The sequence below is a fragment of the Diceros bicornis genome, chromosome 4 (genome assembly GCF_020826845.1).
Source record: "Diceros bicornis minor isolate mBicDic1 chromosome 4, mDicBic1.mat.cur, whole genome shotgun sequence".
In the NCBI taxonomy this organism is placed as follows: Eukaryota; Metazoa; Chordata; class Mammalia; order Perissodactyla; family Rhinocerotidae; genus Diceros; species Diceros bicornis.
The window spans coordinates 32,303,261-32,317,123 of NC_080743.1; positions in this window are offsets into that span (position 1 = coordinate 32,303,261).

Sequence of the window (13,863 nt, forward strand, 5' to 3'; positions counted from 1 at the left end):
TTATTCTGTTATAAAATAACTGATAATTATGCAGAATTCATGTTAGGAGAATAAAAAGCAAATGAAGGCATATAAGATACATTTAAATGTGCTATATTAATATAATAATTCAGTCACCTCCAAAAAGGAAGAATATAATAAAAATAATTGTTTACGTTTGAGTCAACAACATGGGGGTGATTTGAAAGCTAGGTGACCTTTCATATTTTTTCTTCATAAAATAGCATTGTAGTACAGAGGCAGTCTGGCAACAGCAGATGTGCCTCAAGTCTGTAAAAAACCAATACCGTGGTTAATGGATAGTAATTGAACCAAGTTTCTTCAAGTTTTCCTCAGTATAGGGTGGTGGTTGAAATACCTGAAAGTAGGTACAACCCCCCTTTTCAGGTAGTTCCTTGTGGCTGGGATTGGCCTGGAAGAAGAAACAGAAGTCCTGGGATATGCATGGGAACGGGGTTGCTCAGGTTGCCGAGCTGGGGAGAGTTCCCAATATTTCCGGTAGGGGATGACCAGAAACCAAAGTTCTTCGTGCCTAGGGAGTGGCAGATTCTACAGTCTCTTAACAGTACACTCCATTACAGCCAGGCTTCCAAAGCAGCAAGTCAGTAAAGTGGGAATTTTGACACTCTAGAGTATTTTAAATTTGGTACATTAAATTAACCCAATCCTTGTCATATAGTAAATTGCTTAAGTGTTGGGTGAAAATAACATCAGCTTTGTCATCATGATTAGTACACCTATATGCTTCAGAGTCTTCTCTCTTACCATGAACTAGCTAATGGTGAAGTGTTCTTAAGACTGAGCTGCTTGAGTAGGTAACTTGATGTTTTTTTTCTCTTAAGAGAAAAACTGTTTTGTTTTTTTTACATTAAAGAGGATTTTGGAAATGAGTTGCAAAGTATCTACTTAAGGAATGAATTCATACAGTTTATATTTAATGTTAGAAATCTAATTTAGCATTTGAAAGCAGCTATGAAAACCCTGGCTTAACCAGGAAGGGTAATGAATCATTCTATTAGTTATATTAGGAATATACTAACACTTTTGAGGCATTTTAACTTCAAGATTTAAGGTTAGCATAATCAGATTATGGTAATTAACTTAATTTGTTCATGTAGGTCTATTTGGATTAGCATATAATTTCCAGGAAAAGGCTGAGTCACTTTCTAAGCCTCAGTTTCCCTTATCTGTAAAATGGAGGCAATAAATTCTGCTCTGCCCACCTCACAGGGTTGTTTTGAAGCTCAAGTAGGATAAGTGCAGAAATGCTCTACAATTGGTAAACTGCTGTGTAGGAGAAGTTACAATGCCAGAGGTCCCTGACTGCCAGATTTGCTTATAGTAAACTTAGTTATCCACAATAAGTGTTATCCTGTCTCTCTTTGCTACAAAGAAATACTTTTTAATGTTTTAATACTTTAAAGTTAGTCTGGTAAAGTTAACATAGATACATATTTAGTTATAGACTCCACTTAAAAATGAGATTTTATATGTATATACCTTTAAATGTTGCTGTGCAACTTGGAGGTTATTCTAATAAAGACTTAAGGCTATGAAAGGAAGAAAAGACATTCTCGTGAGTACCTCAGGACTTGAACAGGATTGCCTCACTGCCTTAATATTTTAAAATGGAGCATAAATCTGAAAACATGTTTTTTCATTCAGGAGAAGTGAGTACAGAATTGTTTAGTGAAATTGAGTATACGTAGGTTTCTATTTTAGCTAAATATTTGTTTCTAGAAAATCTGGTGGTAAGAATTCGGTAGGAAAATCTTAATTTTAAGCCACAGTATTAGAATATGTACACCAGTCATCAAAAATCTTAATTTTTGGTTATTCTTTATTCTCCTGAATATGTTTATTCCCTTTAAGTTATCTTTTTGTTTCAGATTTTGCAAATAAATGTATAAATGTTGAAGTTAAAGAGTATCAGATTACCCCCACATTAAGTACGAAATGAAGTGTTCAAGTATGCAGAAAAATACAAAGAAAACCTAATGAATACTTATGCACTGACCGCTCAACTCTTTCACCACCTAATACTTTCCATACTTAATATGTAATTTTTATGTATGACTTAAAAAAATAAAACATTACAGATTGAACTGACATCCCTTATGTACCTCTTCTGATCTTAGTACCTACCTCATCCTTTCCCCAAAGGTAATCGTGACCTTGGATTTAGTGTTTGAATTCAGTGGTTTTTCAAAGGGAGTTTGTTCTGTATTCTATAGCCTAAATTTCTCTTTCTACCTAGTTACAAAAATACTGCAAATACTGTAATATTCCTGGTGATTAAATGGTACAATATTTTGTCATCCAACACACTTTATAATTTTTTAAGATTAGGATATTTGGAGATTGATACTCCCCTTATCAAATCATGGCATTTAACCAATTTTAAGGAGGTTTTATTTATTTTTTTGTGTAAGGAAGATCAGCCCTGAGCTAACATCCATGCCAGTCCTCTTTTTTTTTTTACTGAGGAAGACCAGCCCTGAGCTAACATCTATTGCCAATCCTCCTCCTTTTTTTTTTCCCCCTTTTTCTCCCAAAGCCCAAGTAGATAGTTGTATGTCATAGTTGCACATCCTTCTAGTTGGTGTATGTGGGACGCCGCCTCAGCATGGCCGGACAAGCGGTGCGTTGCTGCACACCTGGGATCTGAACCAGGGCTGCCAGTAAGCGGAGCGCGCGCGCTTAACCGCTAAGCCATGGGGCCGGCCCCTTAAGGAGGTTTTTAAAGCAATTCCTTTTCAATAAATATTGAATAAGTTTGTCTCACATTTCTCCTAAGGTAGAAATGTAAAAAGTAAACAAGGAACTATTAGTATTTTGAAAGCTGAAATTGTTTGTGAGATCCTTAAATACAAACATAGCCTTTCTAACTTCATGTCATAGCCACTCTTCTTGCAACTTTCTCCTGCCCCCTGCCCTCCCTCCCCTATCAATGGACAGAAACAGTATTTGGCATTTTGGTTTTCATCCCCTTACTTGGGCTATTGTTGGGTAGGATTTTTGAATCAAAGAATTTGAACTTTATTATGAAAGATTTCAAACGTCCAAAAAACCATAACAAACCCCCATCATTCAGCTTCAGTTACCAACTTATAACCTTGTTTCTTCCACCCACTTTTCACCTCCCATATTAATGGAAATCCCAGACATATTCATCATCAGACTTTCTGGCAAATTTTTCATACAGTGTTGTATTCCTGGTCATAGTTGCTGTAATAATAAGTGGGCTAGCCTAGCCTGTCAACATTACAATTTTTTTGGGTCCTGGAACCTTTCTACTCAGTGCAGTCCCAAGACCAGCAGCAATTAGTATCACGTGGGAGCTTATTAGAAACTCAGAATCTCTGGCCCCGTCTCGGACCTGCTGACTCTACATTTTGACAAGATAGCCAGGTAAAATCGATTTGGACATTAAAGTTTGAGAAGCACTCTAGTAAGACATTTTTTTTCAGTTCTATGAAAATCAGCTTAAAAGGTTTTCTTTCCCATTTTTTTTCCTGAGTGTGGAAATTGTTATATTTTATTGGTAATTTTAAGTTATTCAACTAAGAAGTAATTGTAGAACTGAAAAAGGACCTTACATATACATATAGTTTCTAACCTCTTGTTTTAAAGATAAATAGTTCTAGAGAGGTCAAATGAATAGTTTAGCAACATATTTATGACTGACTGGTTATTAGAATCCAGGTCCCTGGGTATCCAGTTCAGTTCTCCCATGTATTATACCAATTAAAGGAAATAGAGGCCTATTGTTAGGTATTCGTAAATTAAAACTAATGTATAAGTTAATAGATAAGTAGCTAGTAATGAAAATCAGTATGATTTTTTATTTAGTACCAAACGTCAAATTTAGCCTGACAGGGAACTTCCATGTGAATTGATTTTTTTAAATGACTGTAAATTAACACTCTTAAGCCCTGACTCTATCATATAGTATAATAAAATGATGCCCTTGGGTCTTTTAGTAAATTGAAGGCTTTCCTATTCACTGAATGCTTCAATTTCTTTCTCCACCCCAGTCGGACAGCACAGTTTTATAGTATAAATGCCTAAGCCTTACTGAGTGATGACTGATAGTCTGTTTCAGAGTAAGAGCTGTGGTATAAATATAGTTTAGCTGTGCCATAGTATGCCTTCAGGGGCTGTTACCCATACCCTTAGCATATATTTTTTTAATGTTCTTGTAGCTAGCAGTTTTCTCTATTGTCCTGTCTTGCTGAGTATTTCCTGCTGACCACCCCCATTGCTGTCTCCAAACCTTGTTGCTGCTTTAGCTGTCTATCACTTGTGCTGTTTATTTCTCTCTTCATTTTTTCATCTTCTCTTTTCTCCTTTGCAATTAAGTTTCTTGCTCCTGTGACTTACATTTTTATCACCGTAACAACCAATTAGATTATTCCTTTTTACTGCTGGTTAATGAACTGACAAATGATAGTGTATTGTATGTAATATTTATTTATTTTTCTTATTTTTATTTTTTTTTCCAAAGGATTGTTGGAATATTTATTTATTTATTTTTTTGTGAGGAAGATCAGCCCTGAGCTAACATCCATGCTAATCCTCCTCTTTTTGCTGAGGAAGACTGGCTCTGAGGTAACATCTATTGCCAATCCTCCTCCCTTTTTTCCCCAAAGCCCCAGTAGATAGTTGTATGTCATCGTTGCACATCCTTCTAGTTGCTGTATGTGGAACACGGCCTCAGCATGGCCGGAGTAGCGGAGCTCGCACACTTAACCACTACGCCACGGGGCCCTCCCGTATGTAATATTTAGATCTTTTGCTATTTTTGTCTGTTTCAGCTTAAAATCCTCTTCCCTTTTTTTCCTTTTTGTTTTGTTTTTTAACTTCTGGGATTGTAACAATTCCAGATGATTGGAATCACTAGGAGAAACCTGAAACATTCATGTATTTATCACTAGTGTACTCAACTCTAGGGGAGAGGAATTTGTCAAAGAATTGTGCTTAAAGAGCTCCTTTAAGGAGACTTGTAAAATTCTATAAGGTGATTCCTAGAAATTTAAGTGCGTATGTTCAAAGCGATAATTACTGATTATTTTAAAGGTATAAATAAAAGCTCTCGAGAGAGCATAATAACATTGCTGTTGTCATCTCTTCCCTAGGTTTGAAATTTTATCATATAAAATATATAATAAATTATATTTTTATTCTGGAAAAAGCATAGGCGTTGACATTAGACTGTATTCAAACCTTATTCTGCTACCCGGTAGCTCTGAGACCTTTGCAAGCTTTAATTTTCTCATCTGTAAAATGGAGCTATCTACCTCATAATGTTCACTATGAGGATTATATGAAACACAGTTCCATTTCATTGGTAATTGTTCTTTTCCATTGCTTGGGGAAGATTTTTGATATTCTGTTTGTGGAAGTTTTTTCCCCTAAATATTAATTTAGATCTCTTTTATTTAAAAGACATTTATTGCGGGCCGGCCCGGTGGCGCAAGCGGTTAAGTGCGCGCGCTTTGCTACGGCAGCCCGGGGTTCGCTGGTTCGGATCCCAGGCATGCACCGACGCACCGCTTGGCAAGCTGTGCTGTGGTGGCGTCTCATAAAAAGTGGAGGAAGATGGGCATGGATGTTAGCCCAAGGCCAGTCTTCCTCAGCAAAAAGAGGAGGGTTGGCAGATGTCAGCTCAGGGCCGATCTTCCTTACAAAACAATAAAAGACACTTATTGGACACCTGCTTTGTGCATTGTAGGGAATACAAAAATAAATAGAACTACACAAACGTTCTATAATGCTTATTGTGAAAACGCTAATTGTTCCAACATATTTGATATTAAACATTACATGAATTACACATTTACTTACGTGCGATTTCGTCATGAGAAACATGAAAGCAGAAAACTGCACCCAGTTAAACTGGCCTGTGTAGAAATACACAAAATGCACACATGTACACACCTCAAACATCTCTCAGCTACCTCAGTCCTCCACGCGTTAGGAGCCACACTTAGCCACATCTAGTGTCAACAACTTTCCATCCAATTTCAGAAAACCCTCCTTCCAACACTTCCCAGTAACTGACAAGCTGCAACGCTTCTGAAACCCACTTCCACAAGCAAACTTCAGAGCTTTTGCAAGATAAGTCATATCTATAGAAGTGTTTATGTATTTCTTAACCGTTTAACATATGTAAAGCTGTGCTGCCAGTTGTTTCTGTCTTTGTGTCACTGATGAAGTTTTTGAGTGTTGTGCCCTAACTCCGTTTTTTTCCATAAGCCTTGTGATTTTTATTACATTATTTTTGCATGGTGTGGCAGTTTCTGGAAGTGCTTGTGTTGTGTTATAGTGGAACTGACTGTCTACTTTCAAAGAACTTCTAGTCTGATTAACATTATGACAGATAGATAGCAAAATAATGTGACATTGGAGTTCAGAAAACAGGATCTGAGGTTGGGCGTCACCATTTCTGATCATGGCAGCTTGAGCAGGGCATGTTAGTTTTGTGAGCCTATTTTCTCTCATGTTCTTTCTGTATTACAGGGTTATTTTTAGTTTCAAACAGGATAATTTATGCACTCTATAAAATATCAACTGCTGTAGAAATACAGCTTTGGGAATGTCTAGTGACACAAAAATCACTTTTTGGACCAATTTTAAGGTGAGATGATACAAGATATTTTCTAAGCAAATGGAGACACTTTTCGACTTCAAAGCCCATGCTCTCTTTAAACCGCAATGAATAACACAATGTACATAAGTTATTTGTAATTTATCCTCTTGACTTTCCATTTTTTAAAAAATCATAATTGAATTTAAGTATTTGTATATATATATAAAATTACAGGAGAGCACTAGAAGAGGTAGATTTCAGTTTTAAAGATTGTCAGCATAAAATATGCAGTATTATGCTTTCAAATGAAATACAAGTCCCTAAAACTATGGATTTCTACCAACTAGAAACATAAATCATAATTTTTAAAAGATTTTGTACTTTATTTGCTAACATCTACTTTTAGCATATAAACCTCTTGAGAATTCATTCATTTTTTTCATTCAACAGTTATTTCACACTATGTACCAGCTTAGATGCTGTGAAACAGCAAATAAAACACAGTTCCTTCCTATCATGGGGCTTTCAGTCTGGTGTGAGATAAGTCAACAAGCAATTATATAGTTTGATAAGTTTTATGGAGAAACTGCTGAGTGCTATTATAGTATACTCAGCCTTTACCAGTTAGGACAGGATTCTTGGAGGTGGTTACACTTGGGAGTTAGCTGGGTTGGAGGGAGGGATGATGGAGGGAAGTGTTGCAGACAGAATAGTTTGTTAGAACTGAATCAGATTATGGCACCCTGGAGGAGCTAAAAGTTCAGTGTGGCTAGGTCGTCAGTTATGAGACAGGGAAGGAGTAGAGAAACGTATTTGAATAGGAAGAGGTCAGATTATGGGCCATGCTAAAGCATTTGGACTCTATTCTAATTCAGATCAGTTGTTTTTAAACACAACTATTGGAAAATGGATTTAAAAGAGGGAATAGGGTTGACATGACAGACTGGTAAATTTACCATGTTCATTAAAATATCTTTTTATATAACGTGTTTTCCTAACTCTAAAAAATCACACAAATAAATATTGTTTAAATAAAACAATTTAAATAGGTTTAAATAAAACCTCTCCATCTAAGAACCTGAAACAGAACTTGACATTAAATTCTTCTAAAGAATACAAAATTGAGACTTCCAAAAGTATCTTTTGTTGAATGCCATTAAAAGGAAGACCCTTACTCTAAGGCTGCATTATCCTCTGACGGATTAAACCCCATGTCCATGCTTCTCTAAACATATGATAAGAGTCAGACAAAGCCACGGAACAAACATCCTGCATGTTTTTGAATTGTCTTTTTTTACGGTAATTAAAAATATTAAAAATATTTTCTCATTAAAACAAACATAGTCATATCATTAGAAGAATGCAAAACATAAAGCTAGGAATTGTAACTTCATAAAATTTAAAATGAAGTTTTAAAGCCATTTTAGCCTTTTAGGACCATTTTAGGCTGTGCTTCAAGACCCCGCAGGAATATTGATTCACTCCCCTATGCTGTTCAGGCTGCCGTTTTGGCTTGAGAATTCTGAGAGTCGCTACTCTTAAGTAATATAGAAATTTTAAATCTGAAATGTCAGTTATTTTGTTGAGTCAAAAGAATTGATGTAAATGAGAAGAGACCTTTGGAAAAAATGTTTTAATCATTTAAAAAACATTGAGATCTCAGTAAGTTTAAATATTACTTGCTAGTAAGATGAGTATGTTAACCATAATTTATTTTTTAGCTAATTCAAGTAGAATTATACATGCAGTATATTCTTGAGTTTACAATCACACTCAAAACCAGTTTAATGATTGAAAATTCAGCATACTTTACCACTTGTGCCTCTAAATTTGCTATCTACCCTAGCTTATCATTTTGTATACAAAAGTCATACGTCATACGTACTTGAGTTTAATGAGAATTATTTGAAATCAAGTGGACAAATAAGATGTCTGGAAATATTGAGCTTTATAATAGATAAATAGAATTTCCAAAAATATTTGTTAGCATTTGCTCTTTTTCTGATCACTGAATCACTATATTTAGCCTAGAACTCCCGAGGTTCCTTACCAATATATTCTCTCTCCCTCAAGTATATTCTCTCTCTTTGTCTCTCTTCTTTGTTTTTATTAATCATTCTTAACCAGGATGATGTATGGAGTTCATATCCAGGTCAAATCCCAGTTGAGAAACTCCAAAAGACTGTCAAATTTTTGACACGTACTTTAAATGAATTGTTATTGAGCAGATGTAATTTGTTTATAATCAGTTTAATGGTGTTTGACCTAAGGAGATCTAAAAACTTGCGTCTTATTCATTCTATATTGAGTATATTTACTGCATAAATTTCAGAGCATCTTGGTCTAACACATGGCCTAAGAAATGCAAAATAATTGGCAAAATTAATGCAAATTTTGTTTTCATTTGCCATCTCACTGTTTTTTCTAAATTCTAGATCTGAACATGATATAGACAGGTACTAATATACTAATACACAAGAGTTTTTTTATTTGTCTTTTCAAGACTAGTTAGAATGTATCTTCTTTTGGAGTTGGAGAGCTGAAGTATTTGGCTCTTTATAGGTTCGTTGAAGCAAATAATAGGAAATGATTCAGATTATAAAACAGGACAGAAGGAAACAGCAAAGTTGTATAGCATGTAACAAGATTTCTGAAAGAGTACAAACATGGTTAGGCGTGTCCTTTTCCTGTTATGTAGCTATACTCAACAATCAACCTTTCATGGGTAGGGATGTGGAGTCATGGTGAACCCTCTTCTTTCCCTGTCTTCCTTCAGGGAAAAAAAAAAGTATTATGTATTCTCTAAGAAGCTAAATTTGTAGTTTCATTTGCTGTGATAGAGACATGATCAAAGAGAACCATAAACCTATTCTAGCTTTGTTAGATTTGTAGTGCCAACGAAGACATACTCCTTCAATTTGTCTATACAACCAACACTAAAAGCGATCCATGGTAGCCTTTCAGTCAAAGGAAGATGAAAAGATCTTGATTGAATCTTATCCTTCGTGGACCTGGTCGCTTATCAATATAACTCTTATCCCTGACACAGTTTTACATTACTTAACATTTCTCTGTCCTTTGGATGTCAATCTTGTCCATTTTTATCCTAAGATCTAAATGCATTTTTGCACTAGAGAGCCAGAACTTTCAGCTGTCCTCCATTTTTCTCCTACAGGATGAACATGAGAACATCTATTTTCCTTTCCTTTCCTTTCCGGTAATGGGGGGCTTAGTAAAGCTTCAGGAAACAACACACATGTTGGAGCAGTGGCAACAAGAAACACACATCTGACGTCCAGTAGGTCTGGATTTACAGTTGTGGTCCTGTAGTAAGTAAGAGTTAGAATTTAAAGAATATTTTCTAGTAATGCTTACGTATGCTGAACTCTATATGCATTTGTACATTTAATTCCTGTGGCCACAGTGTAAGGCAAATATTTTCATATTAGAGAAAATTTGGCTCAGTGTTACTACCAACATCACATAGTAAATGGCAAAGCCTGAGCCCGTGTTTTAAACACTAATCCTCTCACTGTCATCTCAGTTCACAGACCTTTAGTGATAACACTTTATCATATGCCTCCATAAATAGGTGTAGTTTTCTTTTGATATTTAATCTTTTCCTGTCTCATTGCCCTGCCTACCTCAGGCTCTAGGGTTCACAGCCAAGCAATGGGACAAATAAACACAAAACTAGGCTCACTTTCCAGTGGGAGTGCGTTATCAGAGACTAGGTGATGGTGTTTGCTGTTGAGTCTTTAAGTTGGGTATTTTTGTTTTATTGACAGTGTGCTGAGGCCTCAGTCCACTCTTAGTGTCTCAATACACTGGCCTCCATTTCCACCAGGGACCTATTCTTGCACTGGTTTCAACATCTAAAGATCACACCTTTGATTTCCCAGGGCCTACACCAGCTTGAAAAACAGGCCTCGGTGACTAGCTCCATTCAACTTGCAAGACTTCTTGGGCTTCAGCACATTAATAATAGCTAATACTTAAGAATTGCTATGTGCAAGCTCTACACAAAGTACTTTATATGACTTCCAAAGTCACAGAGTCTATAAGTGGTAAATCTGGAAATCTAATTTAGGAAATCTGTCTCTAGAGCCTGGAGCCAACCTGCTGCACCTATGCTTTTTGTAACATTCGAGTCAGCTAAGTCCACCCCTTGATCACTGTCCAAAATGTAAGTTCCTCAAGTTGTTTATCATCTACTGGGCACTTATCTTCATACTTATGGGCTTTCTGTTTTCTGAACCAACTTCCCACTGCCACTCTTCCTCCTTGACCTTTTTACTGGGCTTGTGGAGCCCTACTCCTCACACCATGGTAAACAAAGCTCTTACAGGGTTCATATAATCGCTTTTCCACTTCCATAGCTAAACTGGTTCTAATCCTTTTACATCCCACAGGGTTAGAAGGTAGGGCATGCTCTTGTCTCTCAACTAGTGCTTCTCTCATATCCGTACTTTCAAGTAAACATTACTACAATGAAACCTTTGCATCTGACTACACCTTCTACCCATTTTCATCTGTACAGTCTAGCAACCTACTGCTCACCCCTTCACATTCATTGAAGAGTTTTGCAACCTGGCTTTTTTTTTTCTTATTACACAAGTGCTGACAATGTCCTGATTGATTTCCTGTCCATATTTATACCTTATGCAATATATTCTCCTTAGAGTTGTTTGCTCTCCTAAACTCCAGTGACCCAGACTTCCACAACACTTCAGTCATCCCTTCCCATGGCAACATCTGATCTTTGTATATTCCAGAATTGCTTTATCTCTGAAAATTTGAACTTCAACAAACATCTTGGTGATTTTTGTCTTTTTTTCTCTCTACTGTATCCCCAGCACCTAAAACAGTATTTGGTACATAGTAAGTGCTTAATAAATACCTGTTGAATCCAGGAATTACAACTTTCAATTTCTCAATCCCAGTATATCTGATTTTTGAAAACAGAGAGGGCTTGTATTCCTTGATACTTTCCAGTTCTACCACTTAGTCTGGAACCAAGAACTGTCATCTGAGCCACTCTCACTAAAATCTTCATTTCCCTTGCCTCTCTACCTATGCCACACCTGCCCAACAAATCCCAGCCCAGATCAATATGAAAATCTATATTCTTTGCTTGAATTGCTAAGTACCATTGAACAAAATCTTACATCCTTGCAGATGAGCTCAACTCATTTGGGTTCTTTGCAGTGTTTTTTAATCATTTCAAGGATCAAGGTCAATTGCCTTTTCCTATTTCTCTTAGCCTATGTATATGTATTTCCAACTTTACCACTAGCAAATACTTAAGGATCACCAAACATCACTTTCTGTACATGTTTGTTCTTCTGCCTGTAGTGTTCTTACTTCCCTCTTTCCCAGCCTGCTGATTTGTACTTAAGACTGAATTGTGTTACTGGAATCCTTCCCTGATATCTCAGCCTAGTCTTGGTAATTTGTCTCCCCTAACAAACTATTTATCTGTATCACTGCACTTGCCAAATCCGTTTAATTCAAGCAAAGATTGCAAAAAATGACCAACAGGCTGGCAAAGAAAACATAAAACAACCATGTTGCCACGGTTGTAATAGAGATGTATATATAAGTGTGCTATGAGAGTACATGGGAAGGATAAATTAATGCCACAGTGGAAGTGACATTTGGCTAGAGTATTATTGAAGGGTAAGTGAGCATTTTCCAGAAGGAGAAATAGATAAGGAAGGCATCTTAGGTACAGTGAGAGATATGTACAGAGGTACAGAGAAATGGAAAGACATTATTTTCAGCTCATATGAACAGTTCAATATTTATGGAATATAGTATGGGAGGCGGGGAGGAGCAAGAGATAAGACTAGAAAAGTTGTTAAGTCCTGTCTGTTGTGTAGATTTTAGTCTTCCGTGTAGATAGAAATCATGAATATATAAATAAGAGCTCTATGTGATCAGATTTGTATTAGATACCTGGTGGGAATGGTGAGAATAGATTGCAGTGAAGAGAGCCTAGAGTAATTGAGATGAGTTGGGGAAACTCTTGGGACGGTGCAGGCCAAAGATAATGCTGTAAACTCAGGCAGTGGAAATGGAGAGAATTTGAGAAATGTTTCAAACATGGGCTGGGGGAATAATTAAATGAGAGAACGTGAAGAAAAAGGAAGAGTTGATGACCAGAGGTTTACTCTATTATTTGTATTATAATACAAATACATTTGTATTTGTATTTTGTATTTGTATTATTAATATACATTTGTATTTGTATTATTAATATACAAATGTATTTGTGTTATAAAAGTAGGAAAAGAAGTATAGTGTGGTTTTACAGCATCAAAGAACTGTTGGAACACCCACTTAGGGTGTAAAAGCATTTATGAAGAAGAGAAAAGAGGTGGGAGTGGAGATAATATCCAGGTAGTCTTTTGGCCGTATCATATAGATAATAGTTTAAGCAATAGGAGTGGCGAAGATCATCTGCAGAGAGTGGGTAGAGGTTTTTATGTTTATCTATTTCATGATCTATCAGTCCTCTCTGTCCAAGTAGACTGTGTACTCACTGAGGGCTGGGATTGAGTCCAATTTTGAATGCTTCTAGGAGCCCAGTAGAAGAAAATGATACTTTCAACATGAATGGGTATTTGCTTAAGAACTTTTTTCTCTCTTTGCTCTTTTATCTTTAAAGCATTTTTCTTTCTTTGCTTATGCACTTTCTGTTCAATTCAGCAGAGAGAGTAATTTAGAAAGTAATTTCTGGCAAGGTGTGTAATATAATGAAATTCTACCACAGGGAAAAATTTGAATGCTCTGTGGAACTTACTATGTAACTCCAGACACAGTTTCTCCTTAGAGGCTTTTCAAGAACATAGAAAAGTTATTATTTTTTTTTGGGTAGTAATGTTAATGATGTATTGTTACTTCTATTGTTCTGCTTTGAAGCTTAAATATATGCTAATCAGAAAGGCTACAACATACAACTAGTCTATGTACTCTAGGGTTTTCACCAAATGTATTGAAAAGGACTTAGAATATCAATGCTTATTCTGTAGTGATATAAATTGCTTATAGGTATACTATCACAGAGAAACTGTACAATTCTATATCTACACATACACTATGTAAATAGGCTGGATCTATATTTGTTGATACTTGTTAAAATTTTATTCCTTTAGATTTGGCTTTTTTTCCTTTATATTTTCGTTTGTCTTAGTGGAGTTTTTTTCTTTACCCCTCCCCCCTATCCCCACTCTCCTTGTTCCATTAGAATCTTAGAGTTAAATAAGCAA